Below are 27,271 nucleotides of genomic sequence, written 5' to 3' on the forward strand. Positions count from 1 at the left end.
CCAACGTAAACTCACTTTTCAGAGCTTCTTGATGATATCCATCCATAAACTGAACATTAGCAAAGTGAGATTACATTTCTAACAACTAAAAGGAGTTTATTCCAGAGCCAAGTAAATGATCCTGAAAATAGCTTTACACCAATGGCTTCTAATTGAAATTTAGGACAGTAACCTTAATTTCACCAGCTGTTCTTATTGGAATAGAAAGCCTCACGAAAAATACAAAGCTGCATACAGGGATTTTCAAATGCCTGTTGTAGTTGCTCAAGCAAGATCTTAAAACAACAAACTTTCTAAATTGAAGCCAGAATTTTTAAAATATATTAGCACATATTACTACATCCCTGAGTAAGGAGAAATTATTTACGAGAGTGTGATTTTATGCACACAAGCATTTATATATCCTTAGAGGACATTTAAATATGATTTATAGCTCAAAGTAGCATATCGTATTTATTTTTCTATTGATACTGTTGAAGAACCATAAGCCAGATGCTGCAATAATCTCAAGCCAAGTAAGCATTTTAAAAAAAATCTACATTCAGGTATTTTGCTACTTACTATCTGTTCTAAACATAAAAATGTAATTATGTTTGAATATATAATTAAGGAATCCATTTAATATTTTCAGATCTCCGTTTACAAAGCCAGAATTCCTTGAGCAAGAAACAGTCAGGATATACAAGAAAACCATATGATAAAAGTAAGTTTAAAAAATACAAAAAGCTTTAAGTGCAAGATTGATAAATCATAGTTAATAACTTTCCCCTAAAGCTTTGAAGTGAAAATGGGCCCTCGACATGTCTGAGTCTCTTACTATGTTTCCTTAATAACTTCGTCTTCATTTATCTATTTGCCCCACTTCACATCTTTCTAATTTACATCAGACCTTATAATATACTTTCTCCTTTGCCCATCCTTTCAGGAAGTGAAATGTCTTATGGTTTTTTGAGAAAAAAAATATGACAGTTGGAAACCTATGTATCTCCCCATCATGAGATATCTAAACATCCCTATGTTATTTATTTATTTTTAATTGAAGTGTAGTTGATTTACAATATTTTATTAGTTGTTAGCTTCAGGTGTACAGCAAAGTGATTCAGTTATACATATGTACTATATATATCTATGTTTTTTTCGATTCTTTTCCATTATAGCTTTTTACAAGATATTGAATATAGTTCCCTGTGCTATACATTAAATCCTTGCTGTTTATCTATCTTATATATGATAGTGAGCGTTGTTGTTCTCATACTCCCAATTTACCCCCCCTTCCCCTTTGTAACCATAAGTTTGTTTTCTATGTCTGTGAGTCTGTTTCTGTTTTGTAAATAAGTTCATTTGTACTATTTTATTAGATTCCATATTTAAGTGATATCAAATAATGTTTGTCTCCTATGTTATCTTCTATTTCCTTCCTGTTAAAGCAAGGAAAAGATCATTCCTGCCAAAGGCGTGTACTTTTACTGCTTGAAGTGAGACTTCTCATGACTTGTCACATATTTAACACCTACAGTTAGTATTTTCTTTTGTGCACTTTATCCTCTCCTTCTGTACTGTATCATTTCAATTAACAAACACACATTCTACCATTTTAAAAACAAACAAAACTGCCTTAAACACTTACCTTCCTTCATTCTAGCTATTGAATTATTTTGGGCTCTCCTTCTCACACAAGAATTTAGAGAGTTACTTACATATGACCCATGGACTTCATTCATTCTTTGCTGTTCACTCTCCAAGTCACCCCCAAGTCATGTCTACACATACCTGCCAAAGTATCACTTAAGAAAGAAGCTGTCTAAAAGGAAAGAAAATGATTGTTTTTTAATAAAAGGTACATTGGAAAGTCAGAATGGAAGAAAGAACACGATATTCAAAAATATGAATAAATACAAAAGGAGTTCTCTCTCTTGAGGCTGTAAATTATGTTTGGTAGTGGAAGTAAAACTTTAACACTATATGATGCATTCCTAAATATATGGCTAAGAAATACTTGGATCAATTATATTCTCAAAGGGAGGAGGGGAGTGAAGGACTGTAAAGTGAGATAAAATTTCTATACTCACACTGGTGAAATGATCACCTCAGTTATGTGTAAAAATAATGTAATACCTAGAACAACCACAGAAATACTATAGCTAAGTAAAAATGGAACCCCAAAATGTTCATGTAACCTATGGGAAGACAGGAAAATTAAAAATAAAAACAGAAAAAATATGTAGGGGAAATAATAGAAACTGGAAAAGTAAAGTGGCAGACTTAAGTCCTAACAGATCATTAAACACAGATGGTTTAACACAACAATTAAAAGACAGAAATTGTCAGAGGAGATTAAGAATCATGACCCAACTATAGTCTGTCTACAAGGAATTCACTTCAAATATAATGATATAGGCAGTTTGAAAGCATGGAAAAACATATATCACAAAAATATTAATTAAAGGAAAGTAGAAGTGGCTATATTATATAAGATAAAGTAAACTTCAGGGCAAATAAAATTACCAGAGACAAAGAGAGACATTATATAATGGTAAAAGTGCCAATCCAACAAGAAGACATAGAAATATGCACCAAACATTCTTGGGAAAAAAATCAATCAATCAATCATTCAATCAATAATCTTCACCTATGTGGAAGTCTCACACCTTATTCAAAATTTAACTCAGAATGGATTATGGACTTAAATACAAAACGTGAAATTATAAAAGTCTTTAAAACAATATAGGAGAAAGTCCAGGGGTAAGCAAAGAGTTTAGACTTGATACCAAAAACACTATCCATAAAAGGAAAAATTGATAAATTGGACTGCATCAAAATTTAAAATTTTGTTCTTCAAAAGACGATATTAAGAGAATGAAAAGACAAGCTCCAGAGTGGGAGAAAATGTTTGCAAAACACATATCTAGCCACAGACTTGTATCTCAAATATATAAAGAATCCTCAAAACTCAATAGTGAAAACCAATTCAATTTGAAAATGAGCAAAAGACAAACATTTTACTTAAGAGGATAAACAGATGGCAAATTAGCACAGGAAAAGAAGTTCTACATTATTAACCATTTGGGAAATGCAAATTAGAACCACCAGGAGATAGCACTATATACCTATCTATGGCAAAAATAAAAAATCATGACAACTCGAATTGCTGTTGAGGATGTGGAGAAAGTGGGTAACTCATAACTTGCTGTTGGGAATGTAAAATGGTATAATCCCTCCTAAAAACAGTGATAGAGTTTGTTTCTTTTTTAAACTAAACATGCATTTACCATATAGCACAGCAATTATACTCCTGAACACTTATCCGAGAGAAATGAAGACTTATGTTCACACAAAAACCTGCTCACAAATGTTTATAGCAGTTTTACAGTAACAACAAACCTTGAAATAACTCAGATGCACTTGAATGAGTAAATGGTTAAATGAACTGATACATCCATAGCATGGAGTATTGCTTAATAATAAAAGGAATGAGTTAGTGATACCTCCAACAACCTAGAAGAATAGCCAGAGAACTATACTGAGTGAGAAAAGCCAATCCCCAAACGTTACATACCGTATCATTCCATTTATATAATGCTCTTGAAATGACAAATTATAAGAATACAAAACAAACTAGTAGTTGACGGGAATTGAGTAGGAGGACTGTGGAAAGAGAAGTAAGATGTGGCTATCAGAGGGAAAAATCATTGTGACGGTAGAGAATCTTGACTGTATCAAAGTCAATATTCAGATTAGGATATTGTACTGTAGTTTATTAAGATGTTACCATCATGAGAATCTGGATAAAATGTATATAGGAGCTCTCCATATTATTTCTTGCAACTGCTTTACAAGTTTATTTTTTTAAAGTTGGAAAGAATGGAGGAAGGAAAGGAGAGAGGGAGAAAAAACCTGTTACATCTACCTGAAAAGCATTGACTTGGAGTATTTGAATCTTAGTATTTAAAAAATATTAATGCTATCTTTCACATTCTAGTTTTCAAATTAAGTACTTGAAATGCAGAGTGCATCTTACATTTATGATACTTCGCATTTTGGACTAGCCACACTTCAAGCACTCAGTAGACACATGTGACCAGTAGCTACTATACTGGAATGTGTGGAAATAAAAGCTTTGTGAATATTTATTGGAGCGAGTGATGGAATGTGGTAAGGCGAGTAAGAGGAAAGATGAGACAAAGAAGGAAAATATTTGTGCAGTGGAGGAGATTTAATACTATCTGAAAATATTGATTAATAGAAAGTGTATGGCCTATCTGATAAGGGGTTAATATCAAAAGTAATTCATACAATTTAATAGCAAAAACTTTTTTTAAGGGCTGAAGAATAAAAACTGTTCACCCAGAATCTTATACTCAACAAAATGTACTCCAAAAATGAAGGGGAAATCAATATATTTGCAGATGAAGGATTCGTCACCAGCAGATCTATCTTAAAACAAACAATTTAATTTTAAGAAAGGGTGGGGCAAGAAACCGAATAGACATTTGTCCAAAGAAGGCCTCCAAATGGCCAACAGATACATGAAAAGATGATCAATATCACTAATCATCAGGAAAATGCAAATCAAGACCACAATGAGATATCACCTCATACGTGTTAGGATGTCTGTTAGCAAAAAGACAAGCAATAAGTGTTGGAGAGGATGTGGAGGAAAGGGAATCTGTTTGCACTATTGATGGGAATGTAAATTGGTACAGCCACTGTAGAAAGCAGTATGGAGGTCTCTCAAAAAATGAACATAGAAGCATATGGTCCAGCAATCCCAATTCTGGGTATACATCCAAAGGAAATGAATTCAGGATCTCAAAGAGATTTCTGCACTCCCATATTCATTGCAGCATTATTCACAATAGCCAAGATATGGAAACAACCTAAGTGCCCATCCATGGATGAATGGAAAAGAAGATGTGGCATATATATATATATATATATATATATATATATATATATACACACACACACAATGGAATATTATTTAGCCATGAGAAAAAAGGAAACCCTGCCATTTATGATATGGATGGACTTCAAGGGCATTACACTAAATGAAATAAGTCAGACAGAGAAAGACAAATACTGTGTGATCTCACTTATATGTGGAATCTGAAAAAGAAATAAAAAAGATGAACTCATAGAGAAAGAGAGTTGAATGGTAGTTGCCAGAGGTTGCGGCTGGGGGGAAATGGGGAGAATGGTGGGCATTGGAAACCACAAGGGTAGCCTGGACTTATACCCACACCTGACAATAATGAGGTCCTTCTGTAGCCCTCCTCCCATCTGGGGCAGAGCCAGGGGAAGCATAGTGGTGGGTGAAGAAGACTTTCACTGTTGAACAAGGCAAGCCCCACCTTGGTGTCAGTGGAGAAAATGGGGGAAACCAGAATTCCTGTCAATGTACTCATGCCAAGTGGGGACCCTAGAATTCTTCCTTCACCTGGAAGTAATGAGGCATCACACTGCCCCCTTACTCTGAAGGAATGGTGGTGGAAAAATCTAGCTAAAGCAAAAGCTTTAAATAAATAAAATCCGATGTCTTATAACATAGTATAAAAATGTCTAACTTCCAATTAAAAAATCACCTGTCATACCAAGAACCAGGGAGATTTCAAATCAAATGAAAAATGACAAACAATAGATGCAAAACTCAAGAAAATAGAGATGTTAGAATTAAAGCAGTCATGATAAAAGCTTTCAGGGAGCATATTTTTCAGGCACAGACAGCATTTTTTTTTTTCCTATTCAACTGTTATAAAATGTAAAAAATAATTCTTAGCTTAAGGGCCATGTAAAAACAGCTGGTTGGCCAAATTTGGCCTGTGGACTTTAATTTGCCTACCTTGGATTCCAGGCTTATCAAGCACAATAAATGTTGGTAACAGTTGCTGGAGAGTGATGAGGAGTCTGTGAGAAGTTAACCAAAGGATTAATGGAGAATAAGCGTCTAACAACATGAATTTTTATTGTAACCAGTGAGAGTAAGTTAATTACGAAAGTAAACGGCCTCAAAGTTCCTAATTCATCAGTCTAATTTTAATCATATGTTTTATCCCATAGTATTACTTTATCTGAAACTCTTTTTCCGTGTGCTATTTTTGCATTGGTTTACTTAGGACATTTGAGAAAAGGTGACCTCCAAGAGATAAGAATCACTTTTATTGTAAATATTGACTTACTGTATATAATAATTACAGTAAATAGTTTTTTTAACTGTGTGTCTCATGATATCTAAGGTGAATTCTGAATCATTCCCTTTTTAAAACTGTTAATAGACAGATTATTCTATTGAAAAGATAAATTAAAGTTAGTTTGGATTAGAATTAATGTGAGGGTGGATAAAATGGTATGTGAATTTGAACTATGTGAACGATAGAAGAGTTAGGTATTATGTATGCTTACTTTTTTCATATTAAAATAGGGAAAAGAAGCAATTTTTACTGCTAAAAATTCAACTCCTTAAAAACCTTCACAGGAAGAACATACATATAAACAAATGTATGTATTATATGTATATATATATATATAAAGCATCAGCAGAAATACCATAAACAAGCTGGATGGGCAAATTTGGGCATTGAAGAATATTTCCAATTCCTCGACTGTCACTGATCTTAGGTAAGTTAGTTCTTATTTCCCCTGACCAAGAGAACAATTGCCTCTTCTGTCTTAAGTAATTCAGGAACATGGAATTGGTATACTTTTCATTTTATCTTCTGTTACATTCTCTCCAATTCTGCCCCTTCCTATTTTCATTTCCATCACTTTGTTTGAAGGTATGTTTATACGTGGTGCCACCTTGTGTTGGTAAAGACCTGATAAAGTATGTTATGAATGAGTATTTCTATTGCTCTCCCTACAAAGATCATCCATCTCCCCAGCGAACAAATACATAATGAGACCCCACTACCCTTACTAAGCTTATTTGATTTTATTATATATTTTAATCAAAATCCAAGAAACCATGTCCCACAAAAATTTTCCAAAAATTATAATTTAAGTAAGCAAAAATATCATATGAATTAATATTCTTCACAGTCCAAGCAAACATCAATGAAAAGATCATATATCTAGTCCTTGTCTTCGTATATCTAGAATCACTCATGTTCCAAAAAGATCTCCCTATGGCTACTTTTTGTTTTTTTGGTCGTCAATTTACAATAAAATAAACCCTCAGCATTTCTTTAGCATATTCAAAATCTAAACGTTCTCATGCCTTGAAAGTGTGTTCCTCCTACATGACGTAGCAGTCATTGGAAGAGATTCTTAGACCGCAATCCGTAACAGAGGAGGGAGGAGCAATCTTGAGCACTCTTTCCTCAATTTTCCTGGCAATAGGCATGTGGTCTTGGCCTCAGATATTTCAATGCCCTTCTATTTCCTTTGCTATGATTGGCTAACCTATCTCAGGATCTGCGCCTCTGACATGAAGTATCTAGGAACATCAGGTGCTGAGGAAACTCAGCACGTTTTCAATTTCGGCTGTTAGCAACAGCATTAGGGAAAGAAAACAGTGACAGGACAGCAAACAGTCTGGCATCTTTCTTGTTCTTTTTTCTTGTGCTCTGGTATGAAGTCGTTAAATTTTTTCAGTGGGAATGTCATCACTCCTCACACAAGAGGGTCATGTCAAAAGGGTGTGAACAGATTAAGTAATTATTTTTGACAACATTTACATCACTTTCAACCATAGTGTTAAAACTTAATGATGTGTTACATATATTTAGGTGTATCTAGTTGTTAATCATGTTTTCCTATGGAAAACAATCATTCATGGGAATTCCGTTATGATTTTCTCAAGACTGGCCATGTGCCCTTTGCAATTCTTCATTTATATAAGTTCACAGTCTCTGGGGCTATGGCCTAAGGCAGAAATCTACTCTTACACTCCCATTTGGACTTGAATCTAACAGAGGCTTCCCTAATGAGAACTGGAAGACACTGAGTTGATAGACTGTTGAATAGGGAAATGGGCTTTTCTACTCTTGGATTAAGCTGACACCCAGAGTGGTACTTCTACCTGAGATCTCCCACCACCCATGCTCATGCTACATCCCTACATGTTGAATAAGACCTGTGAATGTGAAAAAAAAGAAGACTACTGTTCACTAAGGAATTCAGTTCTCATCACGAAGATGAGATCTCTTTGAGTTTTAAGTTCATAACCCTCTTCTTTTCAAGCTTTAAATAATACCAAAGTTCTTAACTTGCTTTCAAGAAGGGGATCTCTTGTAGCCTTTGTGTGTTCATAAAATTCAGAATCATATACATAAATAAAGTTCATATATACATACATAAAATTCAGAATCATATATACAATGATGTTAATATTCAATTACGATAAAGCATTAGTTCCTTCTACCTTTTATGGCAGCTGTCATTATCTTGCCTGACAAAATGTTAATCTATATGTTAAAGTCACCAACAATACTACATTGTCTACAAAATGAAATATGCATCCTTCTATAATCCTCAGCAGAAACTGTGATCCTAAGTCTTCCCAGTCTCTTCTTTCAATACTTCCCTATATACGTAATGTTTCTACAAAACGGGACAATCTGCTGTTCCTTAAATATGCCCTGTATTTACAATCTCATTTGAAACTTTGCTTACGCTCTTTACACAGCCTGAAGTGTGTTTCCAGTCTTCTTTATTTTATCTCAGTTCTGAAGCTTACTTAAAACATGCATTCAAAGAAATACTTGGGACGCATGACTTCTGGAATCGTGGCTTGGGGAATTCTGTGGACCCTCACCCAACTGAAACAAACGTAAGTGGTAAAAATTAGAAAAATATATAAATAAATGAACAACTAACCAACCAGCCATTTAAAGTCTCTGTAAATTGACCTAAGGGCATACAATAAATGTGAAGCCTGTATTGAAGAAAATTTACTAAATCTTGTAAAACTGTGAGTCTGTGGCATTTGAGCCATGACCCCTCTGCCCCAGTGAATTAGACAGAAGCTACATTCTGAGTGGGTGACCAAGAATCTCTTCCTACAGATTCCAGTCAAGGGCAGCAGTGCCTCCCCAGGGGAGGCAGGGTACCTGCAGGTCTCACCTCCACATGTCCACATTTCGGAGACTAAATTATGGGCGAGAGCAACCCAGGGTTTAGGGACTCCCTTTTCCATCCAGTCCCCACTCACAGGATGGAACTTCTACACCAGACATAGCAGGCCAAGAGACTGGGACCCCAATCACCCTCACTTCAACTCGCTTGTGGGGTGGGAGGTTCCACACCCTGAGAAGGAAGCCTTGAACAGAGACTACCGCTCCTGACCAGCTCCTTCCTCACAGAACGGGGGCATCACTCTGAGAGACATGGTCCTCTGTCCCTGCACCCAGCTCTGGAATAGTGACTCAGACATTTTTCCCAGGGGGAGAGGCAGGCCATAAAACAGAGAGGTCTGAAGCTCTCCCCAAGTGACCCAACTTTTTTGGGACAGAACGCAGGGAAGTTCCAGCCTAAGGGTGCTCTCAAAAACAGTGGAGATTTGGTGGCAAGCAATTAAGAGCTGGTAGTTCCACATGAGCAACAAGCTAAAGGTGGCCAGCTAATTTAATAGTGAAAACCAGTGAGAAAGACAAGAATCCCTCCTGAATTCAGAACAAGTCTGAAAGACTACCCTCAAAAACTGCCAGTTCTGCACATATTAGGTAATCAACCATTCATGTTAACATGACTTAGGGAAAGAACCAAAACTTTTCACCAATTTGACCATCATTTTCTGTATTTTCCTAAAATTATAATTGCATAAATTATATTTAACTGCATAAATTGTACCTTAAAAATCTATAGATCTTTAACTTAGAGGAGACAATATAACACAGATTGTTTATGTCCTAAAATAAACCAACAAAAGGAAATAATCTTGTAGCCACATGTTAGATATGATAAAAATATTAAAAGGGATCTAAGATGTATTTGGAAAGAATTAGGAAAAATGAAAACCTATAAATCTAAAATAAAGAATTTTTGAATTATAGACAAAAAATATAAGATAATTTAGGTTAAAAGAGCATGTGTAGATTATATTTATTATGTATAATTAACATATTTGTTTTTGATTTATATAAATGCAAGAGATAACTTACTATTTTTACTTGAAGTTTTATGAATTGAAATGATGACTCATAGATGTTTTAGTTTTCTGATTTGTTCATAGTTTTAACACTGGAGAAAATATTTTCCAGAAATGATTATAATCACATTGGATGTGTACTATATTTAGCAAGGCATTATATAATGTTTTTCATCTGACATGAAACATCTGGAGGCACAAATCAGCAATGGCTTCTGTTTCTTACTTTAGATAATTACATACAAATCTTAATTCATAAAGCTTCTGCTTATTACAGGATAGAAAATAAGTAAATAAAATTGTGTGGGGAATGAAATGTGCATTTCAAAAAAATAGTGAAATAAGAATATTTTAAGGATTCTTTACAAATATTTACAGTTGCATTAAATATATCATTTTTTAAATTTTAACAATTCTTGCCACTCATAAAAAATGTACAAATTAAATATAAAAAAATAGAAATATCATATGGGACAACAACACAACAGACATGTTTTAAAATTTGAAAATAAGTAATAAAATGTATTAACTACTTTCCCTTCCACCTAGCTATTCAGTTCAAAATCAACATATGGTTGACCCTTGAACAACATGGATTTGAACTTCATGAGTCCACTTGTACACAGGTTTTTTTCAATTACACACACTACAACATGATCCACTGTTGAATCCAAAGATGTTGAACCACAGATACAGAGGGCTGACCATAGGACTCGATCATCCCCATATTTTGGTGTCAGAGGCAGGTCCTAGAACCAATCCTCTGTGGATACTGAGGAAAGACTGTAGGTGAATTTTCGAATGTGCAGTTTTCAGTGTCCCTGACCTCTTCTTTGTTCAAGGGTCAAGGTAATTAAATTTATAACTTTCTTGGTTCCTGTTCTGTTACTGAGTGCAGACTCTATTTTACTTAAATGTAAATATTCTTCTGAGAGGTGACAACTGAAATAGTCACCATAAGCAGGTGGTAGCACAATGAAAACAAAAGTTAATATCTCTGTACCAGTGTGCAAACAATGATATGGGAAGGCAAAATATTCTATTTATTGTGGTAGGAGTGAGATTAAGTGATAACCAATCTTCTATCGTGTAGAGCCATAGTAATGACAGACCTTTATTAGAGGGACTGTACACATCCTCTCCATGTAGGCTGTTACCTACGCCACTCCACCTCCATCCTTGCTTCCGTGCTTTGGGAGAATTACTACCTCTCAATGCTTACAGAGATCTCAGGAGCAAAGGAAGAATAGGACTTGACCAGCACTGAGTAAGAGAAATAACTGTCTTATTTTGTAAAGGGCACACAGGGTGGGTCCCAGTTGATTGGGATAAATAGTGGGGGAAAGAGATGAAAGAAGTAGAATTATCTGAAAATCATTCAGGCAGTCATACAGGTTTTCTTGGACAATGATGTATCTGGCACTTGCTTTCTCCAGCTCCCAGAGGGAGGACTGCACCTCATCTCAATTACCCACCAGAATAAGGAAATGCTTCCTGCATCAGAGAAAACTGCATGTCTCAGGGTTCTCAAGGTTCCCAGGCACAGGGAACCTGGCTTTCCCAGATCAGTACCATAAGTAGCTGGCACACCAATTCCAGATAACCTTGTGCCAAGCAGCCTTTACATTCCTCACAGGCAAGTCTTATCCTATTAAAAGTAGGAGCCGTAAGAGAGAAAAGGGTCCCAGCACAGGAATTCAGATCTACACTGGCCCAGCAAAGACCTGACCATACCACTCTCCCATTAGTTTTCTATGCTGCACAGATTCACAAACTTGATGGCTTAAAACAACACACATTTATTATCTCACAATTTCCACTGGTCAAAAGACTGGGCACTCCTTAGCTGTGTTCTCTGCTCAAGGTCTCACAAGTCTGATATCCAGGTGTAGGAGGGCTGCCGTCTCATTTGGAGGTTTGATCAGGGAAAGAGCTACTTCCAGACTCTCTCAGTTTGTTGCCAGAATTAATTCCCTTGTGCTTCAACTCCTAGAGACCAGACCTCTCCACAGGCAGTTCACAATGTGCTGTTTGATTTTACAAGGCCAAGAATAAAGTGCCTTTCACCTCAGGAAGAGCCCATGCCCTCTTTAGAGGGCTTTCACCTAACTAAGTCAGTTCTACTGGAAACTCCCTTTTGGTTAACTCAGAATCAACTGATTTGGGCTCCTAATTACATCTGAAACCTCGCCCTTTCTCATGTAACATAACCTAATCACTGGAGTAACATTTCATTGTAATCACAGACTCCCACCCAAGTTCAAGTAGAGGGGATTACACTGGTCTGAACACAAGTAGGAAGGCTTCTTGAGGGCTGCCATAAAGTCAACCTACTTCTCTGCTTTTCTGTGGTATGATGGGCAGATCAGGAGAATCTGTGCCTTCCCTTCCTTGCTGAACTTTAGCTTGCATTGAAGTGTCTCCCTCTGTGATCAAACCTATTTATGAACCTGTTTAAGTGGGATTCAAACAAAATCCCGATTTAGGCATGTCAAATAGAGAGCCATATTGGCCTCATATTTTATGGCAAGTTGACAACTTGCCCAACCAGAAGGTTCACAGTGTCTTCTTATTTTGTTTCAAGATGTGTGTGTGTGTGTGTGTGTGTGTGTGTTTGTGTACTGAGAAAAATTATGTTTAGAATATTTTTCTCAACTCCACTTCATCTGCCTTATAGATTGGAGAGGTATAGCGATATAGATTTAATCTCTTCAATCTGACTGCTTGTGTTTGCAAGGCCACTCTACCACTTACTAGTGGGACAATACTGGACAATTTGTGTGTACCTTCTCCATGTTCTTTTGTATGAAAAATGGAGATACAACAGTACACTTCTCATGTAGCGGTAGAGATGCAATGTTGAGTTAATGTTAGTGTAAATGTGAATGCTCATATTTTTCTTCCCAAAAGTAATATTTGAAAAATTGGAAGAGAATGGCTTGAGGTCTGCTAACCAGATGATTTCAAAAAAGAATGTGAAAATAAGATGAACAGATAATAAACCTGGCATCCTTGAATAAAGCACAGAGAACATTTTTAGACCCTCACCTAGATGGATTTCCACTCTGGTTACAAAGAAATATGGACGTAAGATACAACTGAAGCAGAATCAAATTTTTAAGATTCAGCTCAAAAATATTAAAAAATAAAAATAAAATGTCACACATTTTCAGTAAGTTGGTCATAGAAATATGTATTTTAGCTTAGATAATGTCTAAGTGTTTAAAATTGGTTATAATGGACATGAAAAAAAATCTCAACCGTATACTCATGGAGAATTGAAATCAAAATTAAAAACTCTGTGTAGGGCTGTCTAGGATCCAGGAAGTTAAAGATCTAATAAACACAACTTTGAGGTAGCAACATATTAGTAATAGAGAATATTTGGCTGTTACTTTATGATCTACATTGTGATTTTGACATATATCTCTGATTTAATCATAGTCCAAATATATGATTTATATAATGATATTATGTCACTTTTTCAAATGAACAGATTCAACCTCAGTCATATTCCAAAAGATGGAAAAGTAATAAAGACACTCTTGCTGCCACGTGAACTATGTTCTATGACTCCAGATCTAAGGGATTTATCCTCCTCCACAGTGCCTATAATATCTTGAGGGAAAAGAGACAAACTGATTCCTTAATTCAAGTAAGATATTCGTGTTTATAATGGTTTAATACACTACTCCCAAGAGAAATGTTTGATATTTCATAGAAGTTGTATCCCCATAGAATAAGCACGAGAAAATAGTGCATACCCCAGTAAATTATACACCTTCCTTTTTCTAAAAATGTGGGAAAAAAAACAAGTAAAACATTTCACTAAACATTTCACTAATCCTGTATCCTGTGCTTTATTTCAATGCATCAGAATACTGTACTTGTTTACCCAGACTTTGATCTTAATTCAAAGTGCCATTTTCCCATATTTCTTACTCCTCTTAATTAAATTTTACCTAATTTGTAAATTATTTTATTAATTAAAGTGTGCTTATTTTTTCCTGTAATAATAGGATGTTTAGGAGAAACAAACTGCATCTTTAATCACAGAGCTTCATGTATTAGACTTTAATGCAATTTTATGATACGGAAGACAGCTTCATGTGAGATTAGCAGCAATATATCTTCATTAAAGATTGTTGAGGAAAGTACAATGATTTCAAATTTGTAAGCATATTGTTAAGCTAGAAAGAAAAGCAGCAAAGCGTATTAACTTGTTTTGTCATGGGTGTATGAAACTTTTGAAATTAGAAGAGAAAAATAATGCTTGGTTTCTTTTAAACAGTTAAGAGAATTAAATACAAAAGTGATTTTTGTATCTCTTGTGTTTTTATTAGTGTCTCAGCTATTACTAGAGAATTTGAATAATGTTTTGAAAATTTTGGATCTTCCATTAAGAGTGACTTTTAATTACTACTTTAGTAACTACTTTTCATAAAAACTATTCAACATGTCTTTCAAAATGTTTTCACAGTTTCTTTTAAATCTTTTGAATTTTATTTGACAAGCCATCCAGACTAATCAGATGGCAGTCATATTTCAACCCAGAAATGTTTATATATTTCACAATCATGTTTTTAAGCCATATTTTTATCATGCACATATTCAAGTTTTAGTTCTTATTTCTCCTTAGACTCAAATTGTCTTAAACCTACACTGATGTAATAAAATACTGATACTTGTACTCCTACTAATGCTAATGCTGCTGTTATTACTACTACCAATAATAACGACAATCATAATAACAGCAACATATTTTTCCATTCTTTCTCTGGCCATGATATATGACCATATACACTTGACCTGAGATAATGTACTTCATATTTATAACATGCTATGTATTAGTCATAATTATATTAATCATATTTTATACATGGTGAACTGTAATTTCCCACATTCACACAGATAATAACTGGTTGATAATAACCAGTTGAATTTATGTATACAGCCTTTCCTAGATTCTGGATTTTTTAGTGTAGAGTTAAGAAGATTTTTCCTATTCCTGGGATATGATAGAAGTCACCTGGATAGTGCATGCATGTTTTCCTTTTTAGTATTTATGTAATTCACTTTTTAAAATTGAGATTCTGGATCCATTTGGGATTTAGCCCTGTATACAGGATGACATATGGATCCAATTTTATCTTCTTTCCCAAATAGCTATCCAGTCATCTCAACACCATATATTTTTGGTTCATCATTTCTCCACTAATTTGAGATGCTGCTTCTAGCCCATGTTATATTTCCATATGAAATGATTCCATATATAAACTTTCTATTGTGTTTCAATGTCTCATCTTCCAGCAAATTATTATTTAAAATATAGAGATTTTAGAGTAAGTTTTAATATCTGGTAAGCCTGTGTATCAGTCAGAATTCTATCAGAGAAGCAGAACATTTATATGCAATGTTGCAGAAATTTGACTACCTGTGAGTGTGAGAGATGAGTGAAGAGACTCTGTGCATCTTTTGTCTTTTCATTTGATGCTGCACCTTCAAGTATGAAGGGCAGGCAGTCAAATAAGGAACATGGACATAAAGTGGGGGAGGACAAGGACAAATTGCAACAAAGTGCAAGCTGCAAGTAAACTGGAAACTATGTTTGTGTCTCACCATCTCCAAATCTGATGGTGTTTGGGTCCTGCAGGAAAGTTGGCAAACTTCATCACGGGCCTAAATATGCGTCTCAAGAGTTGGGGAAGGTGGAACAGTTTCTGTTAAGCTGCTGCTCTATGCCAACGAGGTGAGCCAGCAGAGAAGTATCAGTGTGGCTGACCTGAAAGAGCACGTGGAGCTTCTTCACCAGCCTTCTGATTATGAAAGCAGCATGGGTGCTGCTTCGCTTTCACCTTCCAAATGGCACACAAATTCTCTCTCATAGCCTACCTTAACCAGAATATATCGGGGAGGAAATCTGAGGAAACATAATTTAGCAGAGCCATGTGGATGTATAATAAAGCCACCACAGTACAGCTCATAACCCCAGCATCGAAACAGGACTCCTAAAACCATGGGTAGCCTCTGAATAAGACAGTAATGTAGGCATATTCCATCAGACCTGATGCAGCTGTCCTACGTGTAACTGCAAACAAGCTTACTCTTTCCCCAAAAGAAGGTACTAAAGCTCTTTTCCACCTTTAGTTGGTGTTCATTATTTTTCTACTTGAGTCTCAGTAAATACTGAGATATAAGGTTAACTACTATTAACATACTTTATTGTTGTTGGTAGGGTATGATAAGAGGGAAATTCTTACATATACATACTGTTGAGAATTTAAGCTACTCCACGGTATTGCTGCCTCAGCATCCATTCTGCTTGACCAAGCAAACTGTGGGAGCTTTGCACTGACACTAGCCCCTCATGCTCAAGCATGCCCTAGAAGACAGCCTGTAGAGTCACAAGCAAATGCAAGTTCCGGAAATGACATTGCCAAAAGCCTTTGTGATAAATGGTCTCCTCTGTCTTCCAGGGTCTTCTCCTGGTGTGTCCTGCGAAGTTTTCTGAAGCCCTACTCTTTTTGGTTTGAATTGAGCGATCTGACCTTAGCGCTGGAACCCCAAAACACTCCACCTGCAGACCCTGATAAAGGTGTTTGTTCTAGGTCCTGTCTCCCACTCTGTCTGCACCCTGCCTTCACCTACCCTTGTGGCCTCTCAAGGCGTGTTGTGTACTTCCTCCAGGACCTGTGAGCAATAAATATCTCTATTTCAATTTCTCTTGTGATCTTTGTTGAACCTTGGTTTACCATCTGACACCTGGGGATTTTACTTAACAAATGTTAATTTAACAAAGTCATAACACATATATGCAGAAGCAAACATATTCATATCAAAATAAGAAAGAACTACTGGTAACTATTGTAGTTTTTGTGTCTGCAACTATTCTCATAGTTATAGCTGGTATTTATAACTACCTTCTCCCACTACCCATTCTGTGTCTTTGGCCCAAGCACCTCAGCCGGCTGTGGGTTTTTGCCAGCTGGGATGACCCTAAGCCTTAATCCCTAGAGCAAGAGTCACACTGTCTAGTTGGGTCTTTGTAGCTTTCCCTTGACTTCAATCACAGGACATGGGAGCATTAAGTAACAGCCCTAGAAGACTTCCAACGTTCCAGACATACTCCTCATTACCCCTCCTGCATAGTAGCAACACCAGTTCTACCTCAGTTATCAAAATCAATCACCAGCACAATAATCCCCTTCTTTGCCAATTAATTTACTGACATGGGGAACTCAAAGTGTTTATGTGGTAGTCTCAACTTCTATGTGAATGGGTCCAGGGCTGTGGAAGTATCCCTGACTTGGGGTTAATAACTCTACATCACCAGATGCCAACATTGCAGGAATACGGAATGAACACTTTGCCAGTTGATTACTATGTGATTATCTGCATAAACATATTGCCACTGAATGCCCCCTAAGTAGTAGAAACAGGGTCAATAACACCTTTAAATCTAATCAGATTAGAAAAACAACTCCAGATACCTAAGAATCAATTCAAAGAATTTTTCCATCAAGGTTGTTTCTGGAAACATTTTTGATAGCAAATTCACTATCAGTTCATGTTCAATCAGAAAAGTAGAACCACCAGAAGGAAGAGAAAAGCTGTTTTTTTAAGGTTGTTGTCATCTTATCTGATGTTGGAGCTTGAAATAGGTAGGGCAGGCAGTCAGGAAGGAAAACTTAAATTATTTTTTTAAAAAACAATTTTGGAACAGGGCACTGCTTCCCCCTTTACTTTCTCAAATATTCTACATGCAATTATTTTGCACTCATTTTGTACATTATTCAATTTTTTTCACCTGGAATAAACCCTTCTCAAGACGGATTTATGTGACTTTTTATATTTAGTTTTTTAACTTACCTTTTTCTTTATTTTTTCTGTTTCATAAGCTTATCTTGATTTGATTTCCTCTTTCACCATCTTTGTTTCTTTCCTCACTTCTCCATGTTCAGCAGATTTTGAAGTTGCCTTCGTGCAGTTTAGGTGCTCTGCAATATTGAAGAAATTATTTAATTTGTAACTCCAGACACCTGCCCTGTGGTAATACAAAGAACAGCAGAGTCAGTCATCAACCCAACAGATCGGCCCATGTAGTTTTCTTTGCTCTGTCCAGCATTGCTTTTTTGTTTTGTTTTGTACTTTGGTTTGGTTTTTTGGGGGTAGGTGGGAGACTTTCATCTTTATGTTAAAACATCCTCAGACAGGCAGTACATGTTACAGTGTTTCATGTGAAATCTCATATGAAATCTCACTTCATAAGCTGGGGACCTCAACCATCTCCCACGTCTGAGGAGGAACTTGGCCTCCAGGCTTACCCTCTCATCAGGTACTTTTATCTGCCTTGAGGGTTAAGTCAGAGGTGACGGTGTTAGATAAAAATGCCTTATTAAACGCTTCAAAGATTTTGTAAAATTTGATTTAGAACTTATTAGGTCATAGGTGAATTTTCAAGAGAGTTATATGTGTTAAAACCATCTTGAAATTGTTTATGAGGAATATCCAGAGTTAAAAAGACAGAATGTACAGTGTTACTTCAAGGTGCTTGCTTACTGAGAGAGTAGAAAGCTAGGATGTTGGTGTAAAAAAAGAATGGCTAAAAAATTAAGTTTAAAAGACAGGAGGACATATTGATACTGTAGGCAGAGGAAAAAGGATACAGTGAAAACAATAAAAAGTACTGTTTCTGGAGCACTTACCATGTGTCAGAATTTTAAGTTAAATTATTAAAGTAAATCACAATTCTAATCTTCATCTTATTGATTAGGTGTTATTACTATCATTGCTTATTAATATTTGAGAAATTATAAATTTGATACATTTGACAAAATAAGGAATTAAATCACTAGTTCAAGATCACACAGCTAATAATACAACTAGAGGATGAATACAGAATGCTTAGAATCTGAATAACTTTATCTTGTAAAGGAGAAGAGAGGTGACTGAAATATCATTTGCTTGAGAGAGACACTCATTTTCCTCATTCACATACATATTGCACATATAATGGGCAGGTCGGCTAAATATGAAGACCAACTAGAGTAGCAAGAGTGTGGGACCAAAGATGAAGCAAGGTTAATGCAGAAGTCTAGCATCCAACTGCTCTAAGGAGACTATTTCCTATTTTGATCCTATTAAAACCTCTTAAAAATGTTTTAGGGGGGATTGGTTCAAGATGGAGGAGTAGAAGGACGTGTTCTCACTTCCTCTTGCAAGAACACTGGAATCACAACTAACTGCTGAAGAATCATTGACAGGAAGACACTGGAACTCACCAAAAAAGATACCCCACATCCAAAGACAAAGGAGAAGCCACAATGAGATGGTAGGAAGGGCGCAATCACAATAAAATCAAATCCCATAACTGCTGGGTGGGTGACTCACAAACTAGAGAACACTTATACCACAGAAGTCCACCCACTGGAGTGAAAGTTCCGAGCCCCATGTCAGGCTTCTGAACCTGGGGGTCTGGCAACGGGAGGAGGAATTCCTAGAAAATCAGACTTTGAAGGCTAGCGGGATTTGATTAGAGGACTTTGACAGGACTGGGGGAAACAGAGACTCCACTCTTGGAGGGCACACACAAAGTAGTGTGTGCATCTGGACCCAGGGGAAGGAGCAGTGACCCCATAGGAGACTGAACCAGACCTACCTGCTAGTGTTGGAGGGTCTTCTGCAGAGGCGGGGGGGGGGGGGTGGTGGCTCTGTCTCACTGAGAGGACAAGGACACTGGCAGCAGAAGTTCTGGGAAGTACTCCCTGGCGTGAGCCTTCCTAGAGTCTGCCATTAGCCCCACCAAAGAGCCTGGTAGGCTCCAGTGTTGGGTCGCCTCAGGCCAAACAACCAACAGGGAGGGAACCCAGCCCCACCCATCAGCAAAAGCTGATTAAAGTTTTACTGAGCTCTGCCCTCCAGAGCAACAGCCAGCTCTACCCACCACCAGTCCCTGCCATCAGGAAGGGAGGCTGGCACAACCCTCATAGATAGCCTTATCCACTAGAGGGCAGACAGCAGAAGCAAGAATAACTACAATCCTGCAGCCTGTGGAACAAAAACCACATTCACAGAAAGATAGACAAGATGAAAAGGCAGAGGGCTATGTACCAGATGAAGGAACAAGATAAACCCCCGGAAAAACAACTAAATGAAGTGGAGATAGGCAACCTTCCAGAAAAAGAATTCAGAATAATGATAGTGAAGATGATCCAGGACCTCAGAAAAAGAATGGAGGCAAAGATCAAGAAGATGCAGAAAATGTTTAACAAAGACCTAGAAGAATTAAAGAACAAACAAACAGATGAACAATACAATAACTGAAATGAAAAATACACTAGAAGGAATCAATAGCAGAATAACTGAGGCAGAAGAATGGATAAGTGACCTGGAAGACAGAATGGTGGAATTCACTGCTGCGGAACAGAATAAGAATGAAAAGAGATGAGGACAGCCTAAGAGACCTCTGGGACAACATTAAACACAACAACATTCGCATTATAGGGGTCCCAGAAGGAGAAGAGAGAGAGAAAGGACCAGAGAAAATATTTGAAGAGATTGTAGTTGAAAACTTCCCTAACATGGGAAAGGAAATAGCCACCCAAGTCCAGGAAGTGCAGAGTCCCATACAGGAAAAACCCAAGGAGAAATATGCCGAGACACATAGTAATCAAATTGGCAAAAATTAAAGACAAAGAAAAATTATTGAAAGCAGCAAGGGAAAAATGACAAATAACATACAAGGGAACTCCCATAAGGTTAGCAGCTGATTTCTCAGCAGAAACTCTACAAGCCAGAAGGGAGTGGCATGATATACTTAAAGTGATGAAAGGGAAGAACTTACAACCAAGATTACTCTACCCGACAAGGAAATCATTCAGATTCAATGGAGAAATCAAAAGCTTTACAGACAAGCAAAAGCTAAGAGAATTCAGCACCACCAAACCAGCTCTACAACAAATGCTAAAGGATCTTCTCTAAGTGGGAAAAACAAGAGAAGAAAAGGACCTACAAAAACAAACCCAAAACAAATAAGAAAATGGTCATAGGAACATACATATCGATAATTACCTTAAACGTGAATGGATTAAATGCTGCAACCAAAAGACACAGGTTTGCTGAAAAGACACAAAAACAACACCCATATATATGTTTTCTACAAGAGACCCACCTCAGACCTAAGGACACATACAGACTGAAAGTGAGGGGATGGAAAAAGATATTCCATGCAAATGGAAATCAAAAGAAAGCTGGAGTAGCAATACTCATATCAGATAAAATAGACTTTAAAATAAAGAATGTTACAAGAGACAAGGAAGGACACTATATAATGATAAAGGGATCAGTCCAAGAAGAAAATATAACAATTATAAATATATATGCACCCAACATAGGAGTATCTCAATACATAAGGCAACTGCTAACAGCTATAAAAGAGGAAATCAACAGTAACACAATAATAGTGGAGGACTTTAACACCTCACTTACACCCATGGACAGATCATCCAAACAGAAAATTAATAAAGAAACACGAGCTTTAAATTACACAATAGACCAGATAGATTTAATTGATATTTATAGGACATTCCATCCAAAAATAACAGATTACACTTTCTTCTCAAGTGTGCATGGAACATTCTCCAGGATAGATCACAACCTGGGTCACATATCAAGCCTCAGTAAATTTAAGAAAATTGAAATCATATTAAGCATCTTTTCTGACCACAACACAATGAGATTAGAAATCAATTACAGGGAGAAAAACGTAAAATACACAACACATGGAGATTAAACAATATGTTACTAAATAACCAAGAGATCACTGAAGAAATCAAAGAGGAAATCAAAAAATACCTAGAGACAAATGACAATGAAAACGTGATGATCCTAACCTATGGGATGCAGCAAAAGCAGTTCTAAGAGGGAAGTTTATAGCTATACAAGCCTACCTCAAGAAACAAGAAAAATCTCAAATAATCTAACCTTACACCTAAAGGAGATAGGGAAAGAAGAACAAACAAAACCCAAAGTTAGCAGAAGGAGAGAAATCATACAGATCAGAGCAGAAATAAATGAAATAGAAACAAAGAAAACAATAGCAAAGATCAATAAAACTAAAAGATGGTTCTTTGAGAAGAGGAAAAAAGCTGATAAACCATTAGCCAGACTCATCAAGAAAAAGAGGGAGAGAAATCAATAAAATTAAAAATGAAAAAGGAGAAGTTACAACAGACACTGCAGAAAATCAAAGCATCCTGAGAGACTACTACAAGCAACTCTATGCAAATAAAATGGACAACCTGGAAGAAATGGACAAATTCTTAGAAAGGTATAACCATCCAAGACTGAACCAGGAAGAAATAGAAAATATGAACAGACCAATCACAAGTAATGAAATTGAAACTGTGATTAAAAATCTTCCAACAAACAAAAGTCCAGGACCAGATGGCTTCACAGGTGAATTCTATCAAACATTTAGAGAAGAGCTAACGCCCATCCTTCTCAAACTCTTCCAAAAAGTTGCAGAGGAAGGAACACTCCCAAACTCATTCTATGAGGCCACCATCACCCTGATACCAAAACCAGAGAAAGATACTACAAAAAAAGAAAATTACAGACCAATATCACTGATGGATACAGATGCAAAAATCCTCACCAAAATACTAGCAAACAGAATCCAACAACACATGAAAAGGATCATACACCATTATCATGTAGTATTTACCCCAGAGATGCAAGGATTCTTCAATATATGCAAATCAATTAATGTGATACACCATATTAACAAACTAAAGAGTAAAAACCATATGATCATCTCAATAGATGCAGAAAAAGCTTTTGACAAAATTCAACACCATTTATGATAAAAACTCTCCAGAAAGTGGGCAAAGAGGGAGGTTACCTCAACATAATAAAGGTCATATACAACAAACCCACAGCAAACATCATTCTCAATGATGAAAAACTGAAAGCATTTCCTCTAAGATCAGGAACAAGACAAGGATGTCCACTCTCACCACTATTATTCAACATAGTTTTGGAAGTCCTAGCCATGGCAATCAGAGAAGAAAAAGAAATAAAAGTAGTACAAACTGGAAAAGAAGAAGTAAAACTGTCACTGTTTGCAGATGACATGATACTATAGATAGATAATCTTAAAGATGCCACCAGAAAACTACTAGAGCTAATCAATGAATTTGGTAAACTTGCAGGACACAAAATTAATGCACAGAAATATCTTGCATTCCTATATACTAATCATGAAAAATCTGAAAGAGAAATTATGGAAACACTCCCATTTACCATTGCAACAAGAAGAATAAAATACCTAGGAATAAACCTACCTAAGGAGGTAAACACCTGTACTCAGAAAACTGTAAGACACTGATGAAAGAAATTATAGATGATACCAACAGATGGAGAGATATACCATGTTCTTGGATTGGAAGAATCAATATTGAAAATGACTATACTACCCAAAGCAATCTACAGATTCAATGCAATCCCTATCAAATTACCAATGGCATTTTTTACAGAACTAAAGCAAAAAAAATCTTAAAATTTGTATGGAGACACAAAAGACCACAAAGAGCCAAAGTAGTCTTGCGTGAAAAAAGCGGAGCTGGAGGAATCGGACTCCCTGACTTCAGACTCTTCTACAAAGCTACAGTAATCTAGACAATATGGTACTGGTACAAACACAGAAATATAGATCACTGGAAAAAGATAGAAAGCCCAGAGATAAACCCACGCACCTATGGTCAACTAATATATGACAAAGGAGGCAAGGATATACAATGGAGAAAAGACAGTCTCTTCAATAAGTGGTGCTGGGAAAACTAGACAGCTACATGTAAAAGAATGAAATTAGAACACTCCCTAACACCATACACAAAAATAAGCTAAAGATGGATTAAAGTATTAAATATAAGACCATAGGAAGAACACTCTTTGCCATAAATCACAGCAAGATCTCTTTAGACCCACCTCCTAGAGTAATGGAAATAAAAACAAAAATATACAAATGGGACCTAATGAAACTTAAAAGCTTTTGCACAGCAAAGGAAATCATAAGACAAAAAGACAATCCCCAGAATGGGAGAAAATATTTGCAAACGAATCATTGGACAAAGGATTAATCTCCAAACTATATAAACAGCTCATGCAGCTCAATATTAAAAAAACAAACAACCCAATCCAAAAATGGGCAGATAGACATTTCTCCAAAGAAGACATACAGCTGGCCAAGAAGCACATGAAAACTGCTCAACATCACTAATTATTAGAGAAATGCAAATCAAAACTACAATGAGGTATCACTTCACACCAGTTAGAATGGGCATCATCAGAAAATCTACAAACAACAAATGCTGGAGAGGGTGTGGAGAAATGGGAACCCTCTTGCACTGTTAGTGGGAATGTAAATTGATACAGCCACTATGGAGAACAGTATGGAGTTTCCTTAAAAAACTAAAAATAGAACTACCATACGACCCAGCAATCCCACTACTGGGCATATACCCAGAGAAAACCATCATTCAAAAAGACACGTGCACCCCAATGTTCATTGCAGCACTATTTACAATAGCCAGGTCATGGAAGCAACCTAAATGCCCATCGACAGACGAATGGGTAAAGAAGATGTGGTACATATATACAATGGAATTTTACTCAGCCATAAAAAGGAATGAAATTGGGTCATTTCTAGAGACGTGGATGGATCTAGAGACTGTCATACAGAGTGAAGTAAGTCAGAAAGAGAAAAACAAGTATCGTATATTAACACATATATGTGGAACTGGGAAAAATGGCACAGATGAACCGGTTTGCAGGACCGAAACTGAGACACAGATGTAGAGAACAAACGTATGGACACCAAGGGGGGAAAGCGATGGCGGGTGGTGGTGGTGGTGTGATGAATTGGGCGATTGGGATTGACATGTATTCACTGATGTGTATAAAATGGATGACTAATAAGAACCTGCTGTATAAAAAAATAAATAAAATAAAATTCAAAGAAAAAATAAAATAAACACAATGGTCTGAAAAAAAATATTTTAGGAAGAGGCCAAGTACAAAACAAAAATATGGAGTAAAACTGATAGGATTCAAAATAGGGGTAAAATGTCAGACCAAGTTTATCTCGCTTTCATTATATTCCCTTGAGGACATATATCAAAATCCTGAAGTTCTTATGAAGAAAATATGCTAATTTTTTAAATGAATGAATCAATGGTAAGGATTACTTCTAGATTGCTTTCTAGCATACTCAATCCACTGGCATCAAAGATGCCCTTGTAATAGTTGATCTGGCTTGGGTGTGGAGAAAGAATGGGTAACAGTACAAAACCTCAGAAAGATGAAAGTGAGGCTGATGCAAGCAAGGAGCTTGAAGAAAAGTACTGAGGACACAGTGAGGCACAGTGGGAAGCAGTATAACATAACTCCCTATTCATGAGAGGCGAGACCTTCCAACACCCCACACAGTTGTGCTGGCATCTGAGACAGAACAACTCAATATGAGTAAAATCCTCACCCTGTGAGTGAGGAAAATGAGTATTGTTGAAAAAGATACTTTGAGCCATGATCAGAGTGGTTATAAGTCCACTCTTCCTCCCCCCCATTCCACTCTCTCTCCCTCTTTTTATATATACACATACGTATATAAAGAGAATAGAATGAATGGCATGATACACTGCAGATTTCAGTTACAGTTAAGGATTTACAGGTAACACATTTTTTAGGAATAGATTTAAGAAATAAGTCTCTTTAAGTTTAAAAAATGTTGTTTTTCTCTATATTCCAATATCCAATCTTCATTGCCACTTTTGCCCATCTTTATTTTTAATTAATTTTTATTGGAGTATACTTGCTTTAAAATGTTGTGTTAGTTTCTGCTGTACAGTAAAGTGAATCAGCTATATGTATACATATATCCCCTCTTTTTTGGATTTCCTTCCCATTTAAGTTAACACAGAGCACTGAGTAGAGTTCCTTGTGCTATACAGTAGGTTCTCATTAGTTAATTATTTATAGATAGTAGTATATATAAGTCAAACCCAATCTCTCAATTCATCCCACCCACTCTTCCCCCTTGGTGTCCATACATTTTTTCTCTATGTCTGTGTCTCTATTCTGCTTTTCAAATAAGTTCATCTGTATCATATTTCTAGATTCCATATATAAGTGATAATATACGATATTTGTTTTTCTCTTTCTGACTTACTTCACTCTGTATGACAGTCTCTAGGTCTATCCACGTCTCTGCCAATGGCACAATTTTGTTCCTTTTTATGGCTGAGTAATATTCTATTGCATATATGTACCACATCTCCTTTATCCATTCCTCTGTTGATGGACATTTAGGTTGCTTCCATGTCTTGGCTATTGTAAATAGTGCTGCAATGAACATTGGGGTGCATGTATCTTTTCGAATTATGGTTTTCTCCAGGTATATGCCCAGGAGTGGGATTGCTGGGTCATATGGTAGTTCTATTCTTAGTTTTTTTAAGGAACCTCCATACTGTTCTCCAGAGTGGCTGTATCAATTTACATTCCCACCAACAGTGTAAGAGGGTTCCCTTTTCTTCACACCCTCTCCAGCATTTATTGTATGTAGATTTTTTGACAATGGTCATTCTGACCTGTGTGAGGTGATACCTCATTGTAGTTTTGATTTGCATTTCTCTAATAATTAGTGATGTTGAGCATCTTTTCATGTGTTTGTTGGCCATCTGTATGTCTTCTTTGGAGAAGTGTCTATTTAGGTCTTTTGCCCATGCTGCATGTAAAAGAATGAAATTAGAACACTCCCTAACACCATACATAAAAATAAACTCAAAATGGATTAAAGACCTAAATGTAAGGCCAGACACGGTAAAACTCTTAGAGGAAAACATAGGCAGAACTTTTTGACATATAATTGCAGCAAGATCTTTTTTGACCCACCTCCTAGAGTAATGAAAATAAAAACAAAAATAAACAAATGGGACCTAATTAAACTTAAAAGCTTTTGCACACCAAAGGAAACCATAAACAAGATAAAAAGAAAACCCTCAGAATGGGAGAAAATATTTGCAAATGAAGCAAGTGACAAGGCATTAATCTCCAACATATAAAAACAGCTCATGCAGCTCAATATCAAAAAAACAAACAACCCAATCAAAAAATGCCCATCTTTTCTTTAAC

The 27,271-nt window shown here is 36.3% G+C and overlaps 1 long non-coding RNA gene across 2 annotated transcripts in view; it reads left to right on the top strand.

Moving 5' to 3' along the window:
- The window catches only part of LOC118884253, a 148,706-nt gene extending 131,929 nt beyond the window's left edge, over positions 1-16,777 (top strand). Inside the window, exons 2-4 of one of the 2 annotated variants that reach the window (XR_005017240.1) lie at positions 11,208-11,351; positions 13,581-13,739; positions 16,561-16,777. This is a non-coding gene — a long non-coding RNA (uncharacterized LOC118884253). The remainder of the gene's footprint in view (positions 1-11,207; positions 11,352-13,580; positions 13,740-16,560) is intronic. The other variant, XR_005017241.1, reaches the window with a different exon arrangement.
- The last annotated feature ends 10,494 nt before the right edge of the window (positions 16,778-27,271 follow it).

This window comes from Balaenoptera musculus, chromosome 18 (assembly GCF_009873245.2).
Source record: "Balaenoptera musculus isolate JJ_BM4_2016_0621 chromosome 18, mBalMus1.pri.v3, whole genome shotgun sequence".
In the NCBI taxonomy this organism is placed as follows: Eukaryota; Metazoa; Chordata; class Mammalia; order Artiodactyla; family Balaenopteridae; genus Balaenoptera; species Balaenoptera musculus.